Raw genomic sequence first — 15,446 nt, 5'->3', positions numbered from 1 at the left:
GAACCTTGTCAGAGGTACTGTGTCTATTGGTGATTCATCTGTTGATGTTTTGTTTGATTCCGGGGCTACGCATTCTTTTGTTGCGACCTTGATTGCTTTGGGGCTTGAGTTGCCCAGTGCTGTGCTTTCTCCACCGTTGCGGGTGACTACCGCCACCGGAGAAAAGTGTGATGCTACCACTGTTCATCGCGATGTAGCGTTTCAGTGGGACGACCGTGAGTTCTCGGTAGATCTGAATGGATTGCCGATGGCCAACTTGGAGATTATTTTGGGCATGGATTGGTTGTCCAGGAATTGTGCCTTGATTGATTGTTGTGCCAAGAGAGTGGTGATGTCTCCATGTGATTCCACAACTAGTTCCTCGCCGCACATTTCTTTGCTGCAGGCTAGGAGAGCCTTGAGAGCTGGGGCATATGGCTATGTCATGTTGGGAGGTTTGGTGAGTGGGACACAGGAGGATATCGCTGGCATTCCTGTGGTGAGGGAATTCCTCGGAGTGTTTCCGGAGGAGATTCCTGAGTTTCTGCCACAGAGGGAGATAGAGTTCTCCATTGACTTGTTACCTGGTGTGGGGCCGATTTATTTAGCTCCTTATCGGATGTCGCCACCGGAGTTGGCAGAGCTGAAGAAGCATATTGAGGATCTTTCAGCGAAAGATTTCATTCGACCGAGTGTGTCTCCTTGGGGAGCACCGGTCATCTTCGTGAAGAAGAAGGACGAGACAATGAGATTGTGCACCGACTACAGGTGTAAGAACCCGCACCGTTAATTAAGGTATTTAATTAATTAATTATGCAAAAATAGGAAATGATTCCATAATTGACCCTAATAATTATTTATGAGGCTTAATTATCATAATAAGTGATTAAGAATGCTGAAAGTCGCTTTTCGGAAGAAAAGTGCAGATATCGGTTCTGCTAGTCGGTATAAATGCGTGCCGAAAAAGTATCCCGGAAAATTAAAGTGAGTGCATGATAATTACTAGATTAATATGTAGGTCTTGTAAAACGAGTTTCAAGTCCAAATAATGAGAACTGGTGCTAGAAACCGGTACTGGCTTTGAAAAGAGCGTACCGGAAAGGTGCTCAGAAAATTATAAGAAAAATATGATAAATCTTAGAAAATTATGTAGTTTCATAATCCAAAGTTTGGGATTAAGATGCTAAGCGTAGCAATTAAAGTTAATACTGTGTGTTAATTGGCTAAGTGACTATATATATGCATTTTAGCACATAACCCTAGGCATACCAAAATTCCTACGTGAAGCACTTGGTGGGCTGAGGGTGGTTTACTGTTTCATTGCCTCCTTTCACCATTTTTGAACTCAAGTTGTCCCCTTTACTTGATTTCTTGCCTCTTTGAGCTTGTATACACTTAAGAACATGCATGGTGAGGAAGTGTGAGGGTGTATTCTGAGTTTCCGTCCTCTGTGTGTGGGTGAGGGTGCTGGTTTTGGGTGGTTTGGGTGTTGGAAGCCATAGTCATGGCATTTTGAGGTCCAAGTGGTGACCTTTGGTGAGAAAGAACCAACCTTTGTGAAGGAATTTTCGTGCACCTTTGAAGTTAGAACCTTGGAGCTGTTGTGTGAGCTTTAAGAGCAACTTTTTTCTGAGTTTGAGCTTTGGTAAGCTTTATCACCTTTGATCTTGAGTCTTTAAGCTTAAAAATGGAACCTTGATGCATGTAAAGGTTAAAAGATGATAATGTTGGGGTTGGTCAAACACACCTAGAAATGCATGTTTAGGTGTTTAAAATCGGTAAGAACCCAACCTTGGAAGGAAATCTTCACGAAATGCAGTTTCTGCATTCTGTCGTGAAATATCCAGATATGTGCCCGAACAATATCCGGATATGGGATTTGGACATCCGGATATGGGATTTGGACATCCGGATATTAGATATCCGGATATGGGATTCTGGATATCCGGATATTGCATATCCGGATATGTCCAATGAGATATCCGGATATTGCATATCCGGATATGGTCCCGAGGAATATCCGGATATTCTGGGATTTCGTAGAACAGTAGCTGTGCTGTGTGTACAGTAGGCTATTGGGGGTTTGTGGACCCTAGTTTGATGAAGTTAAACTTCTGTATTTAATGGACTAAGCCAGAATCATGTGATTAAGGGCTTGTGGCTTTGTTAGAAGCTTTAAGACTTGAAAACGTAATGAAAAGGCGTTGTCTTTATTTTGTATGCATATGGTACATGTTATTGATTTATATTTGGTCCATATCAGATTGTGATCTGCTGTGATTGGACTTTGAGCTTGTGGCATTGGATAGCTAGCTTAGAGGTAAGCTTTCGTGTCCTCGGTTTAGCCATGTTGTGGTTCCACTATGTTCCATGGGGATATGGTATATGCATGCTGTGTTACATGCTTTTGATGTTTTGGAAATGCTGTTGAGCTATTGTATGTTAGTGCCTTGTTGATATGCATGGAGGTGTTCCACTTATACGGTAAGCCTGAGTATGTGGAACATACAAGAGGGTGAGGTGCAAGCGGTGTTCCTTGTACTACATGTAGGGAATAGACGTATTCCTACATTTCTCTGGCCAGTAGATAGTGATTACACACATGCCATAGATATCTGTTGCACTACATAGTTTTGGAACTGATAATGATATAAATATTTTTTGAACTTATATTGCACATGTAAGTGAGCTTGGGGTGGAAGATCCTTGAGTACCCCTTGTCTTACTGAGATTTCTAGTTTAGAGATCTCACCCCACGTTTGGGGAATGCTTATTTCAGGGTCAGGTAATGTTGAGACCTCAGGCGGCAGGAGGCCGGAGCTGAGTTAGATTGCTGTTATATTATGCTGCCATGATTGGATGCTGAATTTGCATGCGGTTTATATGCTTTTAGCTTCAGTTATGTTTATGGAGTTTTGTGTTGAGACTTGTTGTTTACTATGTTTATTTGGTGAGCATGGGAATTGTCCATGACACATAGTATTATTATGTCTTGATTATGTCTTGAGTCTTTTGGAGTTGTAATAATGTATCCGGATATTGTCCGGATTACTTGATGTAATGTCGTGATTTAGATACACACTTTATCTATATATTGAAGTATTTCAGTAGATGTCTTATTGTAATTTTACATACAGGCGATATTTTATGAAATTGATTAAGTAATCAAGTTGGTAATTGATAATGACGTCATAATTGAAAAGAAAAAGAATATTCCGCATTTCTAATTAAGCACCGCTTAATACGATGTAATGTTAATATTCCGAGTATACACAGGGTGTTACAACAGGCAGTTGAACAAGGTGACGATCAAGAACAAGTACCCCCTTCCTCGGATTGATGATCTGTTGGATCAGCTCAGGGGTGCTTGCGTGTATTCGAAGATTAATCTCTGGTCCGGATACCATAAGATCCGTGTGAAGCCGGAGGATGTCCCAAAGACCGCGTTTCGTTCGAGATACGGTCATTTTGAGTATTTGGTGATTTCTTTTGGACTCACAAATGCGCCGGCAGTGTTCATGGATTACATGAACAGGATTTTCTAGCCGTATCTGGATCAGTTTGTGATTGTCTTTATTGACGACATTCTGATTTACTCCAAGACTGAGGAGGAGCATGTAGAGCATCTGAGGATTGTTCTGCATGTGCTGAAGGAGAAAAAGCTTTATGCTAAGCCTTCTAAGTGTGAGTTTTGGCTCAAATCAGTCAAGTTCCTTGGGCATTTGATTTCAGCATATGGAGTTGCAGTGGATCCCAACAAGATTGAGGCCGTGCTGGATTGGGAGAGGCCCAAGACAGTTACAGAAGTGAGGAGCTTCTTAGGTTTAGTAGGTTACTATCGGAGGTTCATCAAAGGATTCTCCACGATGGTTCTCCCTTTGACTTGCCTTACCCGAAAGGAGACTCCATTTGTGTGGACTCACGGGTGTGAGGAATGCTTTCAGAAGTTGAAGGAGAGATTGACGACTTCACCTGTGTTGGTCCTTCCTGATCCTGAGGAGCAGTTTGAGCTTTACTGGGAAGCTTCTGGAAAGGGGCTGGGTTGTGTTTTGATGCAGTCTGGTAGAGTTGTTGCTTTTGCTTCGAGGCAGTTAAAGCCTTATGAGGAGAACTACCCGACTCATGATTTAGAGTTAGCTGCGATTGTTTTTGCTTTCAAGATTTGGAGGCATTATCTGTTCGGTATGCAGTTTGCTGTGTTCAGTGACCACAAGAGCTTGAAGTATCTGTTCGATCAGAAGGAGCTGAACATGAGGCAGAGGAGATGGATGGAGTTTCTGAAAAACTACGACTTTGAGTTGAAGTGCCATCATGGCAAGGCCAATGTGGTAGCTGATGCTCTGAGCCGGAAATCTGTGGTTCTATCCAGCTTGATGATGGATGACTTTGACCTCATAGAGAAGTTTCGAGATCTGAAGGTGACTTCCTTGTTTAGGGGTGCACTTCTCGAGATGGAGACTGTGAGAGTCAGGAATGAGCTTATGGACAAGATCCAAGAGGCGCAAGTGCAGAAAGAATGCCTTGATTACGTGAAGAACCAAGACGGTGTGTCTTGGAATGAGGGTGGACTTCTGTTGTTTTAGAAGCGTGTTGTGATTCCTCGAGGTCCTTTAACCGAAGAGATTATGGAAGAGGCCCATAAGGGACAATTTACTGTTCACCCTGGTGCTACAAAGATATATCAAGACCTGAAGCGTAATTTCTGGTGGCCAGGAATGAAGAAGGACATAGCTGTGTATGTGTCCAAGTGTTTGATTTACCAGAAGGTGAAGATAGAACACCAGAAGTCGTCTGGTAAACTTCAACCTCTTGAGATTCCAGAATGGAAATGGGAGAACATTTCCATGGACTTCATTGTGGGTTTGCCGAATACTCAGGTTGGCTACGACTCTATTTGGGTCATTGTGGACAGACTGACGAAGTCTGCCCATTTTCTTCCAGTGAAGGTGAGCTTCACTACAGAGCTGTTGGCCAAACTGTATGTTCGCGAGATTGTGAGGCTTCACGGGGTGCCCGAGAGTATCATTAGTGATAGGGACCCGAAGTTCACATCTCGGTTCTGGGAGGCGCTGCAGGGAGCTTTTGGAACTCAGTTGAGACTGAGTACAGCCTATCACCCTCAGACTGATGGACAGACTGAGCAGGCTATCCAGACCTTGGAGGACATGTTGCGGGCTTGCACGTTGGAGTAGAGCTCGACATGGGATAGGTACCTTCCGTTGGTGGAATTTTCATACAACAACAGTTTCCATGCTAGCCTGGGCATGGCACCCTACGAGGTGTTGTATGGTAGGAGGTGTCAGACTCCTACCTGCTGGTCAAAGGTTGGGGATCATGAGTTGTTTGGATTGGACTTTGTCCAAGATACCACCCTGCAGATCCAGATGATCAGGGAAAAGCTGAAGCAGGCGCAGAATCGCCAAAAGAGTTACTACGATGTAAAGCATCGTCCACTGGAATTCAGTGAGGGTGATCACGTGTTTGTGAGACTTTCACCTGTCACCGGTGTTGGACGGGCACTCGGAGTGAGGAAGCTTAGCCCGCAGTTTTTTGGGCCACACCAGATCCTTGGTAGAGTAGGACCTGTTGCCTACCGGCTTGCCTTACCTCCGAACCTAGCCAACATTCACGACGTGTTTCACGTGTCTCAGCTTCGCAAGTAAGTGGCGGATCCTGCGCATGTGGTGCAACCAGATGATGTGGAGGTTCGGGAGAACTTGAAAACTCCCGTCGGACCACTCAAGATTCTCGATCGTAGCGAGAAGCAGCTGAGGAGCAAGATCATTCCGATGGTCAAAGTGCAGTGGTCAGGAAGAACTCCTGAGGAGTGTACCTGGGAGCGAGAGGACGAGCTTCTCCGGAAGTATCCTGACTTCCGAGACATGTATATTCTGATTTTGAGGACAAAATCCTAAAAAGGTGGGGTGAATGTAAGAACCCGCACCGTTAATTAAGGAAATTAATTAATTAAGTATGAGAAATTAAGAAATAATTCCATAATTGACCCTAATAATTATTATGAGGCTTAAATAATTATAGAAAGTGGTTAATAATGCTGAAAGTCGCTTTTCGGACGAAAAACGCGGATACCGGTTCTGCTAGTTGGTCTAAATGCGTACCGAAAAAGTATCCCGAAAAATTATTATAAGTGCATGATAATTCCTAGAATAATATATAGGACTTGTAAAACGAGTTTCAAGTTAAAATAATGAGAACTGATGCCAGAAACTGATACTGGCTATGAAAAGCGCATACCGGAAACGTACTCCGAAAAATATAATAAAAATATGATAATTCTTGTAAAATTTAGTAGGTCAAGAATCCTAAGTTTGGGATTAAAATGCTAAGCGTAGCTATTAATGTTAATACAGTGTGGTTAGTATTTAGTGGACTATATATAGTCACTTGCACACAACCCTAGGCTGATACTCAGCCATTCTATGCGTGGGTTGTGTGTGTAGCTGCTGCCTCCATTCCCTTTGCACTGTTCCATTGAGTTTTCTTCACAAAATCCTTCTAGAAACTTGTTTTATGAGAGATTATACACCTTGAACACTTGTAGCTTGTGAGAGTGGGCCTTGGGAGGGTGTGGAATGCATCATTCTGAGTTTTTGGCCTCTCTGGTGAGGTGAAGTTGCTGACTTTGGGGCTGTCTCCTTGGGTTTGGGTTGTGTGACCTTGTTCTTGGTTTCTTGAGCTTCAAGAAGCCACCTTTTGGCTTAAAGGGTCAAGCATGAAGTGCTTTTTCTTAGCCTTGTGAAGTTAGAACCATTGTGCTGTGTTAAGGACCCCTAGTGTGCCTCATTTTCGGAGTTGTGAGCCTTGGAGGTATATCTTGACCATAGCTTTTGTATTTTGATGTTTAAAGCTTGTTTAATCGGTTAATAAGTGAAACTTTAACCATTTAAGTAAAATGATGTGTTTCTGGGTTCATAACATAATGTGGTATATCTATTTAGGGAGTCATTGGACTCCCAATTGCATTTGGACCCTTAAAAATGAGATTATGCAGACCTCTGTTCGTATTTCTGCATTCTGGTGAAGAAGTATTCGAATACTTTTCGAGTGGTATTCGAATACTTGTTCACTAGTAGTCGAATACTCCTTGCTGGAGTATTGGAATACTTTTCTGGGAAGAAAAGTATTCGGATACCTTTGAAGAAGTATTCGAATACTGGAGAGTATTCGAATACAGTAAGGTTTACTACTAAACGGATACTTGGGTATTCGGATACCGGGGGGAAAAGTATTCGGATACTTGGTAGTATCGAATACTTCAATGAAAGTAATCGAATACTTTCTGGAGAGCTGGAGTATTCGAATACTACTCGTGAAGTATTCGAATACTTCCTGCAGGAAACAGGATGTAATGAGTTAAAATGAGTAGGAAATACTTAATCACTTAATGTAATCTGAGCTATGATTATTGATGAGTAATTATGGTATGGGCAGATTGTAATTGTGTTGTTTGTGGGCCTTAAGTTGTGTGGACTCTTGGTTTGGATAGCTAGCTTACAAGGTAAGCTTTCGTGTCCTCGGTTTAGCCATGTTGTGGTTCCACCATACCCTATGGGGGAATGGTTTTATGCATGCTGTGTTACATGCTTTGATATACATTGAAATGCTTTTGAGCTGATATGTGCAATGGTTCATGATATGCATGTGGTGTTCCACCTATACAGTAAGCCTGAGTATGTGGTACATACAAGATGGTGAGACTGGGGTGAGGTGCAAGCGATATTCCTTATACTATAATTGTGGGTAATAGACGTATTCCTGCATTCTCTGGCCAGTAGATTATAGTATTGACACACATGACATGATATTCTGCTGCATTTCACTAATTTGGAAATGATAATGTTGAATCTGTTTTTGGAACTTATATTACACATGTAAGTGAGCTTGGGGTGGAAGATCCTTGAGGACCCCTTCCTTGTCTTACTGAGATTTCTTGTTTAGAGATCTCACCCCACGTTTGGGGAAGCTTATTTCAGGTTCAGGTAATATGGGCGCTGATGCCTCTGGCAACAGGAGGCCAGAGCTTAGTTGATGATTATTGATGGCACGTAAATTCGTTCCCATCTAAGCCCATTTTGATGGTAAAATACCATACGTTCCCTCATCTGATGAGCAACTTCAGCATGAAAATCACTTGTTTTACACATTTGTGACAAAAACACAGTGGTTGAACGGATGGTAACGTATTCCTTTAAAATATATTAAAAGGGGAACAGACTGAGACACATTTAATGCACCTGCTCCATTCATTTAATGCTTCTGTACACTTTGCAGGTAACGTAGAGTTAAAGACTTCTAAAAAGCAAGGCGGTGCACCAACTGAGCAGCTGGAAACGTGAAGAGCAGAGAATCAAGAGTTCTCATTGGCTGAAAACAGAAGCAAAGCATAGGAAGGTCTGCAAACAACGGCTAATCATCACCAAATCCTGTTCTATCCAGCAATTCACGCAAGCTTCACACTCTGCTGCCACAGTCCCGTCCCCTCATTCAAGCAACTAGCTCCAAAGGAATTACAGTCTTGCCACTCATCTTCCAGCTATAAATAGGACCACCCTCACACAAAAACATCATCGAATCCTGGAGGGTTTGCAGTCCGAAAGGAAGAGATCACTTAGTAGTAGTTAGTAACTTAGTTTAATTTTAAGTTGTAACTGTAGTTAAGTGACCACCCCTCTTCTCTTCTCTGTAAACAACCATCAAGACTCCTCACTAGCAAATACCCATCTTTCTCCATTTTCTGTTTCTTTTTGTAAACTGTCTTTTAAATTAATATAAGTGTTTTTCTCTTCGTTCCAATTGTTATCTCTTGACTGAATCTCGGGTCTATGTGATCTCAGTTAAGAATAATTATGTTTAAACTATCAGCCATGAGCTGAACTATTTGTGGAACGGGTAAACTGTGAAACTCTTAAAGAACTGTTTTCAAAACTCTTGACCGAAGCTTTTTGTATTTCTTTGGCTAAGTAAGCTATATTCATTGTGCGCCAATGGAAATTGGGTACATACTGATAAAGGAACTTCCATAAGGAAGGGATTTCAGACAGCTTAGCCATTGGGGGAAGGCAGATGCCATGGCAAAAACGCTACTGGTCACCTTAGGAATAAGGGGACAACTCATCTATTTTAAGGTTCTGAACTAAGTACCTGTTGGAGTCAAGGGAGCCATAGGAATATCGAAACTTGTGAGCCATGTAGACCATGAGCTGAGGAATCAGAGTTGGCAGGCAAAGAAACTGGGACAAAGCCAAAAGGTGTTAAGTCTTGAGCAGAGAAAACAACTCCTTTAAGAGTGAAGCAGTGAATCTGTTCCTTCTGTTAAACTGTTTTAACCACTACCCCGTTGTCTCTTAATTATAGTTATTTCTGTTTTAGTAGTTTTTATTTTATTTTATTTAGTACTTATAAAAACTCCAATGATTATTATCTCACCTTCTTCTAAACAGGAAGGATCACATACATAACGCAGCGAGTAACTGCTTGCCATCAGATTGAACCTACTGTTCCTGAGGAACGTTGTCAAGACAGTAGGGAACATTTGACCAGAAAGTTCATTTACTAACTTTTCTTCTCATTTTCATTCTTTATAAATAGTGATAAAACAATAATTAGCACTTTATCCTCGTGAGAACGATAATTTGGGCATTAATACTCCCTTTATTACTTGATGCGTGCACTTGCGCACTTGGGTTGGAACTAAGGAACGAATCTGAGTTCTGCAAGAACAGAGGAACATCCCCTATTAGAACTTATATTTTCCACCATCAGCAAACCACCCAACAATTATGGCTGTTATATTTATGCTGGCATGACTGGATTGGATGTTGTTTATGTTTTCCGCATTATTATTATGTTGTTGATGTTAAGACTATGTTGGGCTTGTGTCTTATTTGGGTGAGCATGGGGTTTGTCCATGCCACTTGGTTGTTAGTACTTTTATGTTGAGTTGTATAAACTATTAGGATTGTCCGGGCTATGTGTTGTAGTTCCGTGATAAGAGACCTAGTGTTATGATTTATTATATGAGGTATTTATGTTAGCTGTTTAATTGCAATGTACATACAGGCGATGTTTTATGAAAATGTTTAAGTAATCAACTTGGCTAAGTATAATGACGTCATAATTGACAAGAAAAAGATATTCTGCATTTTTTAATTAAGCGTAGCTTAATACTATGATATGATAACATTACCAGATATATACGAGGTGTTACAGTTAGAATTTGTGACCTATGATAATGTTTAATAAAGTATGTTCATGCATATAATATGTTGTGTGCTATATGCATGTTGTCTGTGAAGCCTGATTACCCGTGGGGTCTGATTGCTTGTGAAGCCTGATTGCTTATGGGGCCTGATTGCTTGTTCTTTGATCAGTAGAAAATTGGGGGGACTTTCGCTGGATAGGACTCTTTGTGGGGGTTCCGGTAGGCATTGTGCCTCAGAGTTATTAATACTCTATGAATGTCTCGGGAGTTATATGATGAGATCTTGAACAATATCCCTGACTGGATGTTCTCAAATTTGTGCCTAGTTGATTGTTTGATTGTTTGACTGCATGATGTACTATATGGATATTATCTCTGTTTGCACATTTGAGTGAGTTATTGGATGAAGTAACCCTCCAGGACCTGTGGTTTACTAAGATTGTCAAATCTCACCCCTTATTATGGGGCCACATTTCAGGTACCACTAGTGCTGTTGGATGAGTTTTGGGCAAGAAGCCCACTTAGTGTGGACACGAGCATATAGAGTATTTTGACATGTACATAGGAGTGCATGATGATTAATTGACATTTTAGATATCATATTGATGTACATAGTAATTGTTTATTTTGTATCAATGACTTAGTGCATGAACATTGGTCTTGTATGATATGTTGTAGACATGCTTAAGGTTGTTCATGCTTTTGTGTTTAAGTCATTTGGTAATATGATGATTATGTAATAGTTGAATTTGATAGTTGATATAAATGTAATTGTATAATTGGAGAACCTTGTGTATGTAAATGTTGATGTATGTTATGGAAGGGCTTTAAGCCTATTTTAGATATTGATGATGTATAATCATAATGAATGATAAATGGGACATTATGTATGAAAGGGTAATGAAAGGAATTGATAATGTGAGATAGAATGGTAATTGAGTAAAGAGACATAATATGAATTGATGGATATTGTGAGTTATAAGTGCACCAAGGAATGTTGATCCTTTGGATGCCACCCTTTTGGTCAATTAGGTATTCTTTTGATAAATGGAGCACACTTGTATAAAGTGGTGTAAAAGTTGTAAAAACAAATGAGACTATGCAGAATTTTCTAGAAAAAAAAGTGTGATTTTACCTTAACTTTGATAGACCAAATCTATCTCCAAAGTGGTTCAATTAAAGCATACCATACTTTATTTTGAAGCTCATTATATGCTTTATATTTTTCATAAAATTTGGTATCATTTGAAGTTGTAGAAACTGCCCAGTTTTGGATTGATTGCAGACTATCCTGTTTCTGCGTTGTATTTACAGTTTCGGTTTACATTTTTGTGAAATCCATATCTCTCTCATTTCTTACCCAAATTAAGCTTAGGATATATCAAATTGAAGCTTGAGGTATCTAATAGAACATATTAAAATTTGGTGGCAAGCAGATAACTGTAACATTTGCAGTTTCAGAAACAATGAGGGATGTTAGTGAACCCGATAGTGCAATGTTGACAGTTTTAAGGAATTAACTTATGACAAACGTATCTGGACCTATAGAACTCCAATTGAGGCGTGTGATACCTGTTAAAAATCTAGAAGAGTCTAGTTTAACATATCAAAAGATGGAATCTTATAGGTAAATAGTCCATATGTAGTTTTGGTAAAACTGAGTGTATCTCAAGTTTGTAAAATGTCAAATTGTGTATTTTAGCTTTGTTGGTTTATGGGAACCACCTAACAACTTTAAATAGACATTGTATGATGTTAAACAATAGTGTTTATGATTCCACTATAGTTTTGAGTTACGACCATAGTTTGAAAAATGTTTAATACGTACATTTTATAAACATAAGGATTTTGTAAATGATAATAAAAGAAAAGTTTTTCTGAATTTTTAAATGAACTGTTGTGATTGTAACTGCGCTTAATATCATTATTGATGATAACATTACCAAATGCATACGAGGTGTACATCTTACATGCATGTATAATCATATGACATATTTTTTACTGGTATGCATAATTTAAAGAGGAGCCTAGCATTTATACCAAAATCACTTGGCTTATAAAAGAACTATGAACAATGGTAAACTAGGATTTGATGCTTTGCAATATGTTCTCAGTTGCATATCCTAGATCTCTAAGATATTCTGCCTATGTACTTGGATCATGTGCTCATATTGGAAGTTTTGACTTGTGGATTAATCAAGTTGGATCGAATGTTGAATTCATGATTATAACATGTATATTATGGTTGATTTATGCTTCCAATGAGTATTTGACCATATTGAACCATATATGATGATTTACTATATATTATGAATTGCTTAATGTCTTCTGGTATTACCTAAGGGGGAGAATAAGTGTCAATTAAGAAAATGTAGCACACTTCTACCTAACATATTGAAAAAAGGTAAAAATAAAGATGAAAGAGGGAGAATATGCTAAAAAGGTAGAATTGAGATTTTATGAACCTAAAACTCCTATAGTTTTGTCTTTGAAACCATTTATGAATTAAAGGGGATCATTGTTGGTTGCTTTGATATTTTTGTTTTGTTCCTAAATAACACGCGGTCTTAATTACCATGCTTAATGGTTATTTGTTATGTTGCTCAAAAATTCGCATTCTTAACTTGGTTTATGCTTTTTGACGTTGTCAAAAGGGGAATACTTATCTTTATAATGACAAAAGTAAAAAAGGGTGGAAGTATCAAAGTTTTGGGTTGAATTATATAGGGATTTTGTGGCTAGATGCTACGTTGGGTGTGCTTGAAATAGAAGGATTATAGGAGACTATTCTTGAATAAGCTCATTTCACAATTCATTATAATGCAATCACACACTTACTATATTTAATTTATTACTGGGAAGGTTGGAAATTTGGGTGGTATCCATAGGTACTCTATCACTCGCATGTTATTATTATTGTTATTTTTTTTGGGTAGAAATATTTCTATTATTTTTTTAATATCATTTGTTTGATTAATTCTTTATTTTTATGTAATAATTAATAACTTTTTAATAATGATATCAATTTTTATGTAATGTATAATTTTACCATTAATAATTTAAATATTTTTAATAACAATTTATTCGTTTTTATAATATATATATATATATATATATATATATATATATATATGGGATAGGTTATTGTGCCCTCCGTTGCACGAACACGCAAAATTTTGTAAAATTTGCGTGTCGGACACGTGTCCGACACGCTCGGACACGCGTCTGACACGCGGTCAACATTTGGGGACACGCGGTCAACTCTCTGACACGTGGTCAATATTTAGGGACACGCAGTCAATATTTGGGGACACGCTCGGACACGTTTTTTTATTATATTTTTATTTTTTTAAATCTTAATTTTATTTTGTTAACTAAATATAAAAAAAATAATTTATAAATTAATTTTTTTCTGTTATGAAATTTGACATTAAAAATTAACAAAGTATGAAAAATTATTTATATTTATATTTATGTTATGAAATTTAAATATTTGATTGGTTATATAACTTATTATGGATTCTTATATGTATTAAATATAAATCATATTATATATATTAAATTTTTTATTTAATATCTAAACGTGTCCCAACGTGTCCAAATATGACATTTTTTAGAATTAACGTATCGGTGTGTCGTGTCGTGTCCCGTGTCCGTGTCCGTGCATCATAGATTGTGCCTACTCCTATTTTACCTACTTTTTCCTACCCCTCTCAATATCGTTGGATTACAATCTAATCCAACGATCCATATTTGAAAATAAAATAAACCCTTTTATCTCCTTTCTCTCTCCTCCCCCTTCTCTCTTCTTACACTATACCTAATTGAAATTTTTATGCCCTTCATCGCCGATGTCTGCCGCGCTTGTAGCTGTGAATTTTGGTTAACGATCGATAATAAAAAACACAATTAGCCAACCCCGAATAGACCAACGTACATTTACAATTTTGGGGATCATTTACAATTTTGCGTGATTTCTAATTTCATAGTTTTGGGTAGATGGATTGACAGATTCTTGTTGCATTTAGTTGTAAATATCATTGCATTCTATGATTCAAACAATTTGTACCATGATTCAAACAATTTATAATTAAAAACAATTTGTTACATATTTTACAGACCAACAGCGTTTCAAACAATTTGTTTCCCAGAGTAGAGCAAGAATGGTGGTAATTATCAAACTTTTATCACACTGTGTCGTGCATTCTCTGCGGTAGTTCTGTTCTCAATTTGGGAACTCAGAAACACAAGGATAAGTACTATGATGGTATTGATAACTTTGTCGTCCAGGAAGAGAGAAAGGTAGTGGGAGGAGAGAAAAAGAAAGAAAGGGAGAAAAAAATGTTTATTTTATAGCGCAAATATAGATCGTTGAATTAGACTATAATCGAACGGTGATGAAAGAGGTAGGCAAAATAAGAGTAAGCAGAATAACCTATCCCTATATATATATATAGGGGTTTATATTTCTGGAGCTGCTGTACGTGCAGCAATCAAATACTTGCCATATATATAATTGAAAGCTTTAAATGCGGAGAATCATAACCATACAAAGGATGAAAACATTAAATGTGGAGAATCATAACCATATACACGTCACTGTAGAAATGATTTTATCATGTATATATATATATATATGAGATATGATCCTTTGACGAGTTTGACACTAAAATTTAATCGTTGATTTGCGTCAATCTAACATTTATAATTTATTAGGAATTAATAAATTAATACGCATGACCTAGTAAATTATAACGATTAGATTAACATAAATCAACAGCTAAGGTTTGATGTCAATTGTTTTAGTTTGACACTCGTGACAAAGATATATATATATATATATATATATATATATATATATATATATATATATATATATATGAGACAGGATATTAATACACCGGTGTAAGAGTTAGAAGTCTTACACTCAATCTTAATCATTAATCCACTTGTATCCAATGACTCATATTACTAAAAAAGTAGAGCCCTTAGATATAAGTAAGATCAATGATCAAAATTAAGAGTGTAACTTACACTGATGTAAAATTATCCTGACTTATTCACCAAAAAAAAAAATTATCCTGACCATATATATATATATATATATATATATATATATATATATATATTAAGATCTTAAAAAAATGTTACATTTAATTGAAATATAATTTATCAATAAATAAAATAAAATTATTTAATTATGACAAAAAGAGTTCTCGTATTATTGCAAAATCATCTTCTCATG

The sequence above is a fragment of the Gastrolobium bilobum genome, unplaced genomic scaffold (assembly GCF_033153095.1).
Source record: "Gastrolobium bilobum isolate Gb01-03AN ecotype WA unplaced genomic scaffold, APGP_CSIRO_Gbil_v1 utg27278, whole genome shotgun sequence".
NCBI classification, from domain to species: Eukaryota; Viridiplantae; Streptophyta; class Magnoliopsida; order Fabales; family Fabaceae; genus Gastrolobium; species Gastrolobium bilobum.
Note: the sequence above shows the minus strand (reverse complement) of the source record.